Below are 15,744 nucleotides of genomic sequence, written 5' to 3'. Positions count from 1 at the left end.
ATAGTGGTTGTACATTTCCATTCCAAATGTAAATGTAAATTTCCATTTCCACCAATGGTGTACAAGGGTTCCCTTTTCTCCACATCCTCGTGAGCATTTTCTATTGCCTGACTTTTGGATAAAAGCCATTTTATCTGGGGTAAGATGATATCTCATTGTAGTTTTGATTCACATTTTTCTGATGATCCATGATGTTGAGCACATTTTCATGTCTGTTTGCCATTTGTATGTTTTCTTTGAGAAATGTCTATTCAAATCTTTTGTACTTTTTTTTTTTTTTTTGAGATAGTGTTTTACTCCTGTCTCCCATGCTGGAGTGCAATAGCATAATCTCGACTCACTGAAACCTCCACCTCCCAGGCTCAAGCAATTCTCCTGCCTCAGCCTCCTGAGCAGCTGGGACTACAGGTGTGTGCCACCATGCCTGGCTAATGTTTGTATTTTTTGTAGAGAGGGGGTCTCACTATGTTGCCCAGGCTGGGTTCAAACTCCTGAGCTCAAGTGATCCACCTTCTTCCTTTCCAATTTTGATGCCTTTTATATCTTTCTCTTGTTTGATTGCTTTTACTAGGAGTTCCAGTATTATGTTGAATAACAGTGGTGAAAATGGTATTATTGTCATGTTTAGATCTTAGAGAAAAGCCTTTCAGTTTTTCTCTATTCAGTAGGATACTAGCTGTGGGTCTGTCATATATGGCTTTTATTATGTTGACATTTATTTCTTCTATTCCTAGTTTTCGAGGGTTTTTATCATGAAGGGATGTTGAATTTTATCAATGTTTTTCAGGATCAATTAAAATGATCAGATTGTTTTTATCCTTCATTCTATTGATATGATGTATCACACTGATTGATTTGCACATATTTAACTCTCCTTGCATCCCAGGAATAAATGGTACTGGTCATGATCAATTATCTTTCTAATTTATTGTTGAAATCAGTTTGTTAGTATTTTGTTGAGGATTTTTGCATTAATATTCATCAGAGATATTAGCCTGTAGTTTCCTTTTTATGATGTGTCTTCGTCTGGTTTTGGTATCAGGGTACTACTGGCCTTGCAGAATGAGTTTGGAAGTGTTCCCTTGTGCTCTATTTTTTAAAAACTGGTTTGAGTAGTATTGGTATTAGTTTGGCATTATTGGTATTAGTTAGAAGTTTGGCAGAATTCAGCATGATAAAAGAGTCACTACGGCTCAGGACACAAGGCAGTGAGGTGCCAGGCCTGAGCTCCTGCTGGGGGAGAAGGAGGCTCGGGACAAAGTGGGAGAAGGGCTGGGAAGGGCTGAGCGGTAGGGACCACAGAAAGTTCGGGGGGGCAACACTGTTGGCAGGTCATGGGTGGGACTCATGGGGACCTCGCTGCTAACTCTTGTTGTGGGGGGATGTCCTTAGTGCTGCCACCTGGAGTGAGAGCCGCTCCTTGGTTCCTGGAGGGGACCCACCAAGGGACACAGGACAGGAAGCCCAGGATGGTTAATGCAACTCGGGATGAAGGCCAGGGAGAAGCGGGTGCTCTGCAGTGGCCGGGAAAGGTCCAGACGCTGAGGCCGAGGCGCTTCCTGTTACGTGCGGGCGTTCCGCTCTGTCTCTGCCAGGCACTCTCTGACTAGGGCCCGAGCATGGATGATACCTCTCTTCAGGCGCTCCATGGCGCTCTTGCTGCCAGCATAGGTGGGCCGGATCTCTTTGCCCATCTCCTCTATGACTGACAGCAGGTCCGTGTAGGTGCTCTGGGAGCCCTGGGCGCCGGGTGGCTTCATCGCCTGCACGTAGCCTGCACGTAGCCCATGGAAGGCGGTCCAAAGTCGTTAAACAGCGGTCTAAAAGGAGCGGCGGCTCCTGGCACTGAGCCCGACGGCGACGGGAACCTTCCTGTAGGGATCGGGGTGCCCGGCCCAGGGGTGCTGGAGCCAGGGGTGCTGCTGGGGGCAGGAGCGATGGGTTTGTTGGACATCCCCAACTCCTGGGCGCGGCGGACGCCAGCCGGCCGCTCCTCCGGGATTGGCTGCGGGGCCGCTCAGCCGCGCTCTGATTACTTTTCAATTTTTATATTCTGGACTTTTAAGTGTATTTTTAACAGTAAACATGTTTGTCCTTTTAATATAAAAATAAGTATTTCAACACTATCACAAAAACAGAAAAATCTCACCACTCAGAAAGAACCACTCAGTATTTTGTCACATTTCTTTCCAACCTGACATTATGCCTTATTTGTTTCCAAAATGGTCTGATTTCTTCTTTCATTTCATTTGACAGTATGGCCTAAATGTTTTCTTATGTCATTAAAAACTGTTCATTAATTTGTTTTAATAGCTGTGAAGAATTACATTGTTTGGACATACTATAATTACTTTAGCTTAATATTCTATGTTGGTTTATTTCCCTTTATTATAATAACTAAAGCACTATTAGACATAATCATGCATTAATATTTGTCTGTATTTTGGATTAGGTCCTTAGGATAGTTCCATAAAACTTAAATTACTGGGTTAAATAATATGAACTTTTTTTTTTTTTTTTGAGATGGAGTCTCGCTCTGTTGCCCAGGCTGGAGTGCAATGGTGTGATGTTGGCTCTCTGCAACCTCTGCCTTCCAGGTTCAAGTGATTCTCCTGCCTCAGCCTCCCAAGAAGCTGACACTACAGGTGCACCACCACACCTGGCTAGTTTTTGTATTTTTTAGTAGAAATGGGATTTCTCCATGTTGGACGTGCTGGTCTTGAACTCCTGACCTCAATTGATTCACCCACTTTGGCCTCTCAAAGTGCTGGGATTACAGGTGTGAGCCACCGTGCCTGGCCTAATATGAACATTTTTAAAAGCTCTCCAAAAATAATACCAAATTACTTTTCAGAAATATACTAATTTATACCCCCACTAATTTTTTTCAGAGACAAGATCTCACTATGTTGCCCAGGCTGGAGTGGAGTGGCTATTCACACACAAGATCACAGCATACTGCATCCCTGAATTCCTGGGCTCAAGTAATCCTCCTGCTCAAGTAGCTGGAACTACAAGGTATGCCACTGTGTCCCACTAATTTTATTATTTCTTCCAGCAGTGTGTGAAAGTGCTTTATCAAGAAACCATCATGCATATGTTTCTAATAGATTAGGTAAAATCGCTATTGTCTATTTTTGGTTGAAGTTCTTTGATTTAGTGAAATTAAACATGTTACTTTTTCATTAGCCATTTATGTTTTATCTCCCATGAATCATCTAATTACTTATGTCCTTTATTCATTTATATACTGGAGTTTTTGTATTTTTCTTATCAATTTGTATGAACTATTTATATATTAAGACTGTAGCCACCTTTCTGTAATATTTGTTGCAGGTAATTTTTCCAATTTTGTTCTTTTTAAAATTTGATTTATGTTGTTAATGATGAAGAGTTTATAAAATTCAATCCTATCTATTGTTTTATTTTATAATTTATTTCCCATTGTTCCTAAACTTAGAAAGTGACCCCTCATCCTGAAATTTATTACATAATCAACCTTTTTTCTACTATTTTAAATTTTTATAATTAACTTTTTATCCAGCTGGAATTTATATGATATGAGAGGATTGTTTGTGAAATAGCCAAGCAGTTGTTCCAACATTATTTATTAAATATCTTTACTTTCACAATTGTTGCATTATACTCTCTTTGCCATCTATTAAAGTGTTATACTAAGGTCTGTTTCTTCACTGTCTATTCTGTTCCATTGATCTGGTGCCAATATTATTTTAATTTAATCATTGTAGGTTACATTAAATTTTAATATCTGAGAAGGCTAGCTTTCACACATAAGATTTTTTTCTCTTTTTCATTTTTAAGCCATTATCTTCTATTTGTTTTTTCAGAGAAACTTCAGAAAAATTTTGTCATGTTTTTCTTCTCCACTCTCATATTTTACATTGAGGATATTGACTGCAATTGTTGTGCTGTGTATGTTATGTTTCTTTCTTTTTTCTTTACAGATGGGGTCTTGCTGTGTTGCCCAGGCTCATTTCAAATTCCTGGCCTCAAGTGATCCTCCCACCTGGGCCTCTCAAAGTGCCGGGATTACAGGCATGAGCCACTGCACTCAACCTGTCATGTTTCTATTTATTTATTTATTTAACTTTTATACTACTTAGTGACTACTATCATGTTTCTTTTTTAAAAAAAAATGTTATTTTAAGTTTAGGGGTACAAGTGCAGTTGTGTTATGTAGGTAAACTTGTGTCACAGGGATTTATTGTACAGATTATTTAATCACCCAGGTATTAAGCCTAGTATCCATTAGTTATTTTTTTCTGATCCTCTCCCTCTTTCCACCTTCCACCCTCCAATAGGCCCTAGCGTTTGTTGTTCCCCTCTATGTGTCCATGAGTTCTCATCATTTAACTCCCATTCATAAGTAAGAACATGCGGTATTTGGGTTTCTCTTCCTGCACTAGTTTGTTAAGGAAAATGGCTTCCAGCTTCATCCATGTTCTTGCAAAGGACATGATCTTGTTCTCTTTTATGGCTGCATAGTATTCCATGGTATGTATCTACCACATTTTCTTTATCCAGTCTACTATTGATGAGCTTTTAGGTTGATTCACTCTCTTTGCTATTGTGAATAGTGCTTCAATAAACATATATGTATATGTGTCTTTATGATAGAACAATTTATACTCTTTTGGGTATATTTGTTGTAAGGATTGCTGGGCCAAATGTTATTTCTGTATTTAGGTCTTTGAGTAATTGCCATACTGCTTTCCACAATGGCTGAACTAATTTTTATTCCCACCAACAGTATATAAACATTCCTTTTTCTTTTTTTTTTTTTTTTTGAGACGGAGTCTCGCCTTGTAGCCCAGGCTGGAGTGCAGTGGCCGGATCTCAGCTCACTGCAAGCTCCGCCTCCCGGGTTCACGCCATTCTCCGGCCTCAGCCCCCCGAGTAGCTGGGACTACAGGCGCCCGCCACCTCGCCCGGCTATTTTTTGTATTTCTTAGTAGAGACGGGGTTTCACCGTGTTAGCCAGGATGGTCTCGATCTCCTGACCTCGTGATCCGCCCATCTCGGCCTCCCAAAGTGCTGGGATTACAGGCTTGAGCCACCGCGCCCGGCCAAACATTCCTTTTTCTCTGCAACCTCTCCCACACCAGTTATTTTTCAGTAATAGCCATTCTGCCTGGTGCAAGATGGTATCACATTGTGGTTTTGATTTGCATTTCTCTAATTGTCAGTGATATTGAGCTTTTCTTCATTTGCCTGTTGGCCACATGTCTGTATTCTTTTGAAAAGTGCCTATTCTTGTCCTTTGCTTAGTTTTCAATGTTTTTTTTCTTGTAATTTTAAGTTCGCTGTAGTTGCTGGGTATTAGACCTTTGTTGGATGTGTATTTGCAAAAATTTTCTTCCATTCTGTAGGCTGTCTCTTTATTCCGTTGATAGTTTCTTTTGCTGTGCAGAGCTCTTTAGTTTAATTGGTTCCCATTTGTCAATTTTTGCTTTTGTTGCAATTGCTTTTGGCATCCTCATCACCAAATATTTGCCCATTCCTATGTCCAGCATGTTATTGCCTAGGTTGTCTTCCAGGGTTTTCAGTTTTGGGTTTTATATTTAAGTCAAGGAAGCGGTCCAGTTTCAATCATCTACATATGACTAGACAGTTGTCTCAGCATCATTTATTGAATAGGGAGTTCTATCTTGGTTTTTCCTGTTCTCGTTAGCTTTGTCAAAGATCAGATAATTGTGGGTGTGTGTCATTACTTCTGGGCTCTCTATTCTGTTCCATTCATCTATGTATCTGTTCTTGCACCAGTACCATACTGTTTTGATTACTGTAACCCTGTAATATAAAGTTGTGTAACATGATGCCTCCAGCTTTGTTCTTTTTGGTTAGAATTGCCTTTGATGTTTGGGCTCTTTTTTGGTTCCACATGAATTAAATTTTTTTTTTTCTAGTTCTATGCAGAATATCATTGGTGGTTTAAGAACTTGGCCAGACATGGTGGCTCACGCCTGTAAACTCAGCACTTTGGTAGGTCAAGGCAGGCGGATCACCTGAGGTCAGGAGTTTGAGACCAGCCTGACTGACGTAGAGAAACCCTGTCTCTACTAAAAATATAAAAATTAGCCGGGGGGTGGTGGCACATGCCTGTAATCCCAACTACTCAGGAAGCTGAAGCAGGAGAATCGCTAGAACCTGGGAGGCAGAGGTTGCGGTGAGCCGAGATTGCATCATTGCACTCCAGCCTGGGCAACAAGAGCGAAACTCCATTAAAAAAAAAAAAAAAAAAAAAAGAACTTCTTGATTGCTGACCTAATTTTATTCTTTACTCAAAAGTCATTCAGTGTTTTGTTCACAATAGCAAAGACTTGGAACCAACCCAAATGTCCATCAAAGATAGACTGGATTAAGAAAATGTGGCACATATACACCATGGAATACTATGCAGCCATAGAAAAGGATGAGTTCATGTTCTTTGTAGGGACATGGATGAAGCTGGAAACCATCATTCTCAGCAAACTATTGCAAGGACAAAAAACCAAACACCTCATGTTCTCATGCATAGGTGGGAATTGAACAATGAGAACACTTAACACAGGAAGGGGAACATCACACACTGGGGCCTGTCGTGGGGTGGAGGGAGGCGGGAGGGATAGCACTGGGAGATATACCTAATGTAAATGATGAGTTAATGGGTGCAGCACACCAACATTTCACATGTATACATATGTAACAAACCTGCACGTTGTGCACATGTACCCTAGAACTTAAAGTATAATAAAAACAAACAAACAAACAAAAGTCATTCAGTGTTTTATATCCAATCATGTGATCTGTTTTTGAATATGTGCCATGTGGCAATGAGAAGAATGTATATTCTGTTGTTTTTGGGTGGACACTTCTTTAGGTGTCTGTCAGATCCATTTGATCCGGTGCTGAGTTCAGGTCCTGAATATCTTTGTTAATTTTCTGCCTTAGTCTGTCTGATACTGTAAGTGGGGGCATTGAAGCCTCCCACTATTATTTTATGCGAATCTAAGTCTCTTTGCAGATCTCTAAAAACTTGTTCTATGAATCTGGGTGCTCCTGTGTTGGGTGCATAGAGATTTAGGATAGTAGGATCTTGTTGTTGAATTGAACCCTTTATAGGTAATGCCCTTCTTTGTCTTTTTAGATCTTTGTTGGTTTAAGCTCTGTTTTGTCTGAAATTGAGAGTGCAACCCCTGCTTTTTTTCTGTTTTCCACTTGCTTTATTTATTTATTTACATTTTTTCCACTCAGTGGCTACTGTCATGTTTCTTGATTCACTTAATTATACATTTATATGTTTTAGTGAAGTTTTCTTTACAAAGATTCTACATATTCCTTGTTAAAATTTTAATTCACTCAGTAATGTTAATTATTCTGGAATTCAGATAGATCGATGTTGCTTTGTACCCATTATATGCTAAGCATTGGCCTAGACCTTTGCATGTATTATTTATAGTTCTCACAAGAATTCTGTGTAGTAGGCATTTATTATGCTCATTGTAGAGACAAGGAAATTTTTTTTTTTTTTTTTTGAGACGGAGTCTCGCTCTGTCACCCAGGCTGGAGTGCAGTGGCCGGACCTCAGCTTACTGCAAGCTCCGCCTCCCGGGTTTAGCCATTCTCCTGAGAGACAAGGAAATTAAGACTCCAAGAGATTTCATGGCTTGCTCAAGGCCACAGTGCTGGTAAATATCAGGGTTCTGTTAAGACCTCTGAAAGAAGTCTTCTCTCACCAATTTATGTTGTTTTAATTGGTTATTGCTAGGCACTAAGAAAGCTATTTAAAATATATATCTTTTATTCAATCACCTATCTGTCTGTCTGTATTATTTATGGCAGAAAAAAAAAAGAGGTTTTATTGTTTTCATTTGGTCTACCAACTAGGAGAGAGTTCTAGGGTGGTTAAAAAGCTGTCTTACACTGGAGAAAGTGACTTTGGCACAAGCTCCAGTTCAGAAGGATCATGGGAAGGCTGTTGGGTGTCATAGGTCACTGGGCTTGGGAGAATCCCAGTTGTCAACAAGAAGCTTTTGACTAGCCAGGTCTGGAGCCTGCCAGCCTGTAGAGGTGGGTCAGGTGGTCATCTATCTTCTCAATGAGCTTCACCTCCAATTAGGAAGTGATATTCCACGAACTCACATCAATGGGAGTCTCTGCTGCTCCAAATTCAGACTTAGCAAGCCTGGTTTAGGCTCTTTTTTCAGGACCATGATGGCTTCCTTCGCAACCCCACTCATCTTGGGATGGCTTCTGCACATCCAGGAAGAGAGTTTGGCCACAGCATTGGTTTTTCATCTTTAAGAGATGCTCAGAGCCGGGCGCGGTGGCTCAAGCCTGTAATCCCAGCACTTTGGGAGGCTGAGACGGGCGGATCACAAGGTCAGGAGATCGAGACCATCCTGGCTAACACGGTGAAACCCCGTCTCTACTAAAAAATACAAAAAACTAGCCGGGCGAGGTGGCGGGCGCCTGTGGTCCCAGCTACTCCGGAGGCTGAGGCAGGAGAATGGCGTAAACCCGGGAGGCGGAGCTTGCAGTGAGCTGAGATCCGGCCACTGCACTCCAGCCTGGGCCACAGAGCCAGACTCAGTCTCAAAAAAAAAAAAAAAAGAGATGCTCAGGCTGGGCACAGTGTGATCATGGCCCACTGCAGCCTTGACCTCCAAGGCTCAAGCCATCCTCCAATCTCAGCATCCCAAGTAGCTGGGACTACAAGTGTGCACCATCATGCTCCAGTAATTTTTAAAGATTTTTTTTAGAGGAAATGTCTCACTATGTTGGTCAGGCTGGTCTTGAACTCCTGGGCTCAAACAATCCTCCTGACTTGCCCTCCAAAAGTATTGGGGTTACAGGTGAGAGCCACCATGCCCAGCCTATCGTTTTACATTTTAAATGATATAGTTAAAGTTAAATCACTAGTCCTCAAGTACCTACTCTTTCTTCAAAGTGCATTACAATACTAAAATCTTTCTACAAATGTGTTTGATATGAATTTCTTAGTTTGAGTAACCTTGCTTCCCACCTGAGCTAGCATCATCAAAGTGCATTTTATGTGTATCCTTTGAAATTCTGATGAGCTAATTAGTAGTTTACTTCTCTCAAAATAGCCCTTTCCAGCATGATGCAGTAGAAAGAGTAATACTGTGAGGGTCAGAAAACTTTTGTTCTAATCCTGGCTCCTTCATTAATTGTACAACTGTGGAAAAATCACCTAATACTTTTAAGCTTTTAAAAAATATCTATACAGTGAGTGTACTCCTAGTTGTAAAATTCTATGACTGTAATCTTTTTTTTTTTTTTTTTTTTGAGACGGAGTCTTGCTCTGTCCCCCAGGCTGGAGTGCAATGGCGCGATCTCGGCTCACTGCAAGCTCCGCCTCCTGGGTTTAGGCCATTCTCCTGCCTCAGCCTCCGGAGTAGCTGGGACTACAGGCGCCCGCCACCTCGCCCGGCTAGTTTTTTGTGTTTTTAGTAGAGACGGGGTTTCACCGTGTTAGCCAGGATGGTCTCGATCTCCTGACCTTGTGATCCGCCCGCCTCGGCCTCCCAAAGTGCTGGGATTACAGGCTTGAGCCACCGCGCCCGGCCGACTGTAATCTTTAGTTCCATCCCATTACTTCTTCCATTTAAATTTTCGATATCCATTCAACAAAGATGCAAGTCTCTTATTTCTGTTACCCCTTTCAAGATACAAATATTCATTCAACACATCCCCACTTCATTTTACTCTCAGTTGTCCTATATTTTCTCTTTTTCTTCTTAGTAAGGTGATTTGTGAAGCCCCTGATTCTTTGTAGGCAAATTTCACTTTATCCTAAAACCTGTTTATCAACCCCAACAAAATCTGGCTCTCACACGAAGACATCAGTTTCTCTACCGTCTTTCTCACTGGAGATTTTACCTGCAGACACCTAAGGCATATGGAAGCTTCCCCATTGCCCAGCTTCTATGCCATGGGCAGCTTCTTCAGTGCTCACCTCCCAGTGACACGCCTTGCCCCTCAGGCATTATTCTAGCAGACAGCTTCCAAATGAGACACATTGGCATGATTAGCTTTCCCAGGCTCCTTAGAGGGTGATTTTCCAGTAAGCCCTAAAGAATTAATTTCTAGCAAGTTCCACCAGCATAATGCCACAGTGACTGATCTTTCATGGTAGTGTCCACTCCAACAAGGTCTGGATCTCAGCCCTCGGCTGGAGTTGGGTGGGAATGCTCTCCTTGGGTACTCTATTTCAACCCTAGAAGTAGTAGTTGCTCCTTATTTTTGCTATTCCTATATTCTTTAGAGGTCACCTTACTTTTTTCTAATCAATCCCTCATTATTCTCATCTGCTGTTATTATATAACATTCTTTATCTTAAACTTCCCTCTATTCAAATTACTGTGTGGTCTCTCTCTCTCTCTTTCTCTCTCTCCTAGTTGGACTAAGACTCATACTGAAGTCTCTATGCCTTTTTAGCTTAATTTCCTCCTTAATCCCTTCAATCAGGCTCCTATTACTACTGCTACTGTGGAAAAAATGTGAAATATAACCACCTTTCTCCATCCTGTGGTTTTGCTGCTTGGGACAGAATCCTCTTGAAATTCCAACTTTGGTTTCTACTATACTATACCATTCCATTTGTCTTCCTGAATCTCCAACTGTTCCTTCTGTTTTCTTTATTTACTCTAATTTATTTTCATGTTTCTTAGTTGTTATTACCGAAGTGTGAATATTTAGCCCTTGGCTGTTTTCTGTTTTCTCTCTTCTCTAGATAACTCATAGTCTCTTGGCATTAGCTACCATCTCTGATTTAATGACTTCCAAATTATGTTTATAGTCCTATCATCTCTCCTCATCTTAGTTCTATATTATTCATTTTTTTTTGATCCAACAAAATTTCCTGAATGCTTACTCTGTGCTAGGCAATGTGGTAGATATTTGAAATACAAAGGTGAACAAGGCACATTTCCTGCACATGGCAAGCTTATTGACCGATGGCGAACACTGACATGTAAACAGAATATTATCATACAGTGTGGCAAGGGCTGCAGTTGAAGTAGAAAGTATTATTGGAATATAAAAAAATCTCCTAACCTAATCTTGGTGGAGCTCATGGAGGATTTCCCAGAGACTGTAATATCTAGTGGAGACCTGAATGATGAGTAGGAGTTAACCACGTAAAGAAGATTGAAGGGGTGGATAAGGTTGGAAAGTCAGTTCCAGACAGAAAAACAACATGTATAAAAACCTAAGTGTCATAGAGAACATGATGTTTTGGGGAGAAATTCAATTAGTTCAGACCATATAGTTTCAGATCAATTAGCTAGACCATAGAGTTTAAGGGAGAATGACTAAACTTAAGCAAGCAGACGTTAGAACTTCAAATTATCTTTTATATTTATATTGTCTACAATTTTATATTTTATTTAACATCTACCTCTTTAAAGGAAACTGTCCTGACCTATTTTTACTACTAAAGTTATACAAATTTTTCCCTTCTCTCAATTCTACAACATTAATATTTATTAATATTTTACTTGAACCTATACTCTTGGACCTTGTTCCCTAGTTATTTTGTTTCCATTTAAGACTATTTATTGAGTATTTTGTATTCCAAGCTGCTGTGCCACCCCTATATACAAGAGATATAGGGGTGAATGAGATAGACAGGACTCCTGAATAGTAGACTTTCTTGAATGCATGTCTTACCTTTTCAGCTCGATTGTAAGCTACTTGAAGCCTGGGGCCGTGATCTAAAGTTTTATAATGAATCTGTTTCTATTTAGAGTAACTAGAAATGAAAAAAAATCAAGATGGCCAGTTGAAAGTCTTAGGCCAATAAAGTTCTTTACAAATATCTCTAGGTGGTATGGACACTTTTTCAGGTATATGGAACATATACCTGAACATTCCATATATGTTCCATATATTAAATGGCATAATATATTCTGATTTTTAAGACTTCATGGATGAAAACTTTTATTTTGTTCAAGTGCCTATCACAGCAAATGCTTCAAATATTTATCAAACTTGTATTCATTATTAGTTTCTGATAAACTATAACTTTCATACATTAATCCAGGGTTTCTCAACCTTGTCACAGTTGACATTTTTTGGTGCATAATTTAGTGTGTGTGTGTATGTTGGGTGAGGACTGTCTTGTACACTGTAGCATGTTTAGAAGCATTCCTAATCTCTTCCCACTAGATGTCTGTACCATACCCCTACCTAAGTTGGACAACAAAAAGTGTCTCCAGACATTGCCAAATATCTTCTGGGGAGAAAATCACCCTGATTGAGAACCACTGCAACTCTATTCTGAGATTCATGGTATGCAGTTTTATGTTAAAAACAACCCCAATGACCTTGATTCCAATATTCAAAATAGGACCCCTATATTTGCATTTTAACAGAGGTCTGAGGACCCCTCCCGCCGACCCACGTAACAGTCAGTTTTTAGGCAGGGAATGTTATACTCAAGAAATCTTCGTTTGTTTTTAGAAATTAATATGAAATTTACTAATTCTTGGCATTGCTTTTCTTTCAATTAGAAGTAAACATTTGTTAGCCATGCATTGTGCTAAGGGTTCTGCAGGCATTATCTCACTTTAATTCCTATAACAACCCTTAGAAGTTGGTATTATTAAAAGTTTCTTCTGCATATGAAGACACTGAGGTTTAGAACACTTCAATGACCTGTCCAAATTTATGCAGCTTGTGGTGTGTTTGGGTTTCAAATCCAGATCTCTGACAACAAAACCAGCATACCTTCTACTAATCACATGGACCGACCTTTCTTTCATTTCAGTAATGCTCCAGTAGAAATGAGTTATATGTTAATTATTATTACCAGTGGAGGGTGGTGGATCAAAAAGTTCTCATTCTTAATTGGGGAAACAGTTATTAACTTTATCCATTTTATACTCGACAATTCAGTTTTTATGTTGCTTAATGTTATAACCTACCAAAAACTCATCAGTTATTCAGCTATAACAGGTTTCTAAACTAGAAGGGAAAAAAGATTGATTTCCATTACATACAAATAGATGTGTTTTAAAACTGTATTAGGAGGATGAGGATATAGTCACTCTGTGGTAGACACTTTAGTAGGATTAGAGAAGTTTCAGTAGTCTTGTTGATCTTTTGTTTAATCAAAAATAAAGTCTGTGTATTCAGCATGATACAGTTTAAAGGGTAGTGTGTTACAATGAGAAAGGACTCTCTATATTTTAATCCTTGTCCTATCATTAATGTAATTAAGACCCTTAGAAAGCTATTTCTCTACTCTGAGCCTCATGTTCCTCACCTGTAAAAGGAAGAAAGTGGCCCACATGATTTCTAAAGTCCTTTTCAGTTCCGTCCTTCTAAAAAGAACTGTGTTGTAGAAAACTCCTCAGAAAGAAATAGAAATTATAAATAAACCATCATATAAAACACTATTAAGACTTTACTTTTTCAAATGAATTAATGGCACTTGCAGTGACCTGGATGAGTTTGGAGACTATCATTCTAAGTGAAGTAACTCAGAAATTGAAAACCAAACATCGTATGTTCTCACTGATATGTGGGAGCTAAGGTATGAGGACATAAAGGCAGAAGAATGATATAATGGACTTTGAGGACTTGGGGGGAGGGGTGAAAAGGGGGTTGAGGCATAAAAGACTACAAATAGGGTGCAGTGTATACACAGTGCAATGAGTACAACAAAATCTCATAAATCACTACTAAAGAACTTACTCATGTAACCAAATACCGCCTGTACTCCCAATAACCTATGGAAAAAATAATTTTAAAAAGTTACTTTTTAAGTAAAAAATAATTGATGATTGGATGATGGTAGAGCTTCAAAATTATATATAATACTAACAGTTGTTGGTTCCTTAGGGTTTTTTTATGTGATTGTTTCAAATTTGATTTTCATTTTACTCCATTCTTGCTTAAGGACATTTTCTTACATTTCCTCTAGATGGTGCTCCATAACCAAAAATCACTTTTTAGTCTAGTAGCTATCAAAAAATATTCTTAGTCAACAAGACACCCTCCTTTGTCTCCACATTCTGTATTGTATTTTATCTGCGTCACAATTTATAGGATACTGGCACCATAAAACATAAATATATGTTTCTCAGTTCTACAAATTTACTTAATATAGCACAAAGCACCATCTGTATGGAATAATGCCATCTGTTATGCCATGTACTGATCCCATTTCTCATATCTGTGTTATGGCAACTAGCCATTAATTGGTATTAGATGTTCAGAATCCTGTTGATAGGCTAGACGATCTGTATGTCATTTATAAAATGAAGGTATTAAAAACATAGAGCACCTTGAGTTAAATTTTCTTTATGCACATTCCACAGATGTGTTGTGAATATTTTAAAGACAAAATATTTTACTTGTATATCATATATTTTATTACTATTATATTTATCATTTCATAGTAGTATTAAATTTAAATTCATACATAAAATATTCTAGACCAAAAAAAGATTTTTTTGACTTGTGTTTTTAAAAAGGTTTTGAATTATATTCAATTTTTTAAAAAACTGTCATTGCATTTTCTGTCTTTCTACTTAAATATCCTACCATTCTCTAGTTCTCTAGTCTTCTTAAGGAGCTGACTACTTCTACAACTCTAATCCTCCACTATTGCTCTGCTTCCCACTCTAACCCTGAAGGTCAATGATGCCAATTCCTTGGTATCTAAATATTCAAAAATTTCAAGTTGAGTACCAACTTGAAAGATAAGATTAGCTGTCTCTGTTGTTTTTGTGTATGGTTTCTATTAGATAAGATCTTGTATTAAGCTGCTATTTTGAAAGAATTACTCACCCAGCAAATGTTTAAATTAACCAACATTGAGTATTTAATTTTTATTTGTACCAATTGTTAGTACCGATCATTTGAAATCTAATTACATTTTTTTTTTTTTTTTTTTTTTTTTTGAGACTGAGTCTCGCTCTGTCGCCCAGGCTGGAGTGCTGTGGCCGGATCTCAGCTCACTGCAAGCTCCGCCTCCCGGGTTCCCGCCATTCTCCTGCCTCAGCCTCCCGAGTAGCTGGGACTACAGGCGCCCGCCACCTCGCCCGGCTAGTTTTTTGTATTTTTTAGTAGAGACGGAGTTTCACCGTGTTAGCCAGGATGGTCTCGATCTCCTGACCTCGTGATCCGCCCGTCTCGGCCTCCCAAAGTGCTGGGATTACAGGCTTGAGCCACCGCGCCCGGCCTCTAATTACATTTTAATAACAAATTATATGATATCGATTTTTAAAAATAGGTAAACAATCTCCACCAATGAGCAATGGTTAGAAGTGAATTTGGCATAAAGTGAAGGTTAGAATTTGATATTACTTAGGCTTTTTTTTTGTTTTGAAATGCTGCCAGAATAAAGATAGTATTAAAAAATTTAACACCGTGCATTTTGTTTCTTGAATTAAAAACACATATGTATGAGAGAATGCATTTGGCTATTAAAAATGGCCAACCTCAAAACCTTATTACTTTATTAATTTTTAAAATTTTACTTATTTATTATTTTTATTTTAGGTTCAAGGGTACATGTCCAGTTTTGTTATATAGGTAAATTGTGTCACAGTGGTTTGGCGTACAGATTATTTTATCATCCAGGTAATAAACATAGTACCTTATAAGGAGTTTTTGAATTCTCTCCCTCCTTGCACCATTCATCCTCAAATATACATATGTCCATGTGTACTCAATAAAACCCTCTTACTTGTTTTAATGCTCCAAGGTATT

General features: G+C 38.9%; 1 pseudogene across 1 annotated transcript; it reads right to left on the bottom strand.

Annotated features, from left to right (window-relative positions):
• Positions 1 to 820: 820 nt before the first annotated feature.
• Positions 821 to 2,018, bottom strand: LOC101024447 (annotated as a pseudogene). The gene has a single exon (XR_163376.5). The product of XR_163376.5 is annotated as a cyclin-dependent kinase 2-associated protein 2 pseudogene (transcript).
• Between the last annotated feature and the right edge of the window lie 13,726 nt (positions 2,019 to 15,744).

Source organism: Papio anubis, chromosome X (genome assembly GCF_008728515.1).
Source record: "Papio anubis isolate 15944 chromosome X, Panubis1.0, whole genome shotgun sequence".
Classification (NCBI taxonomy): domain Eukaryota; kingdom Metazoa; phylum Chordata; class Mammalia; order Primates; family Cercopithecidae; genus Papio; species Papio anubis.
This window is presented reverse-complemented; position numbering and strand designations above follow the sequence as displayed.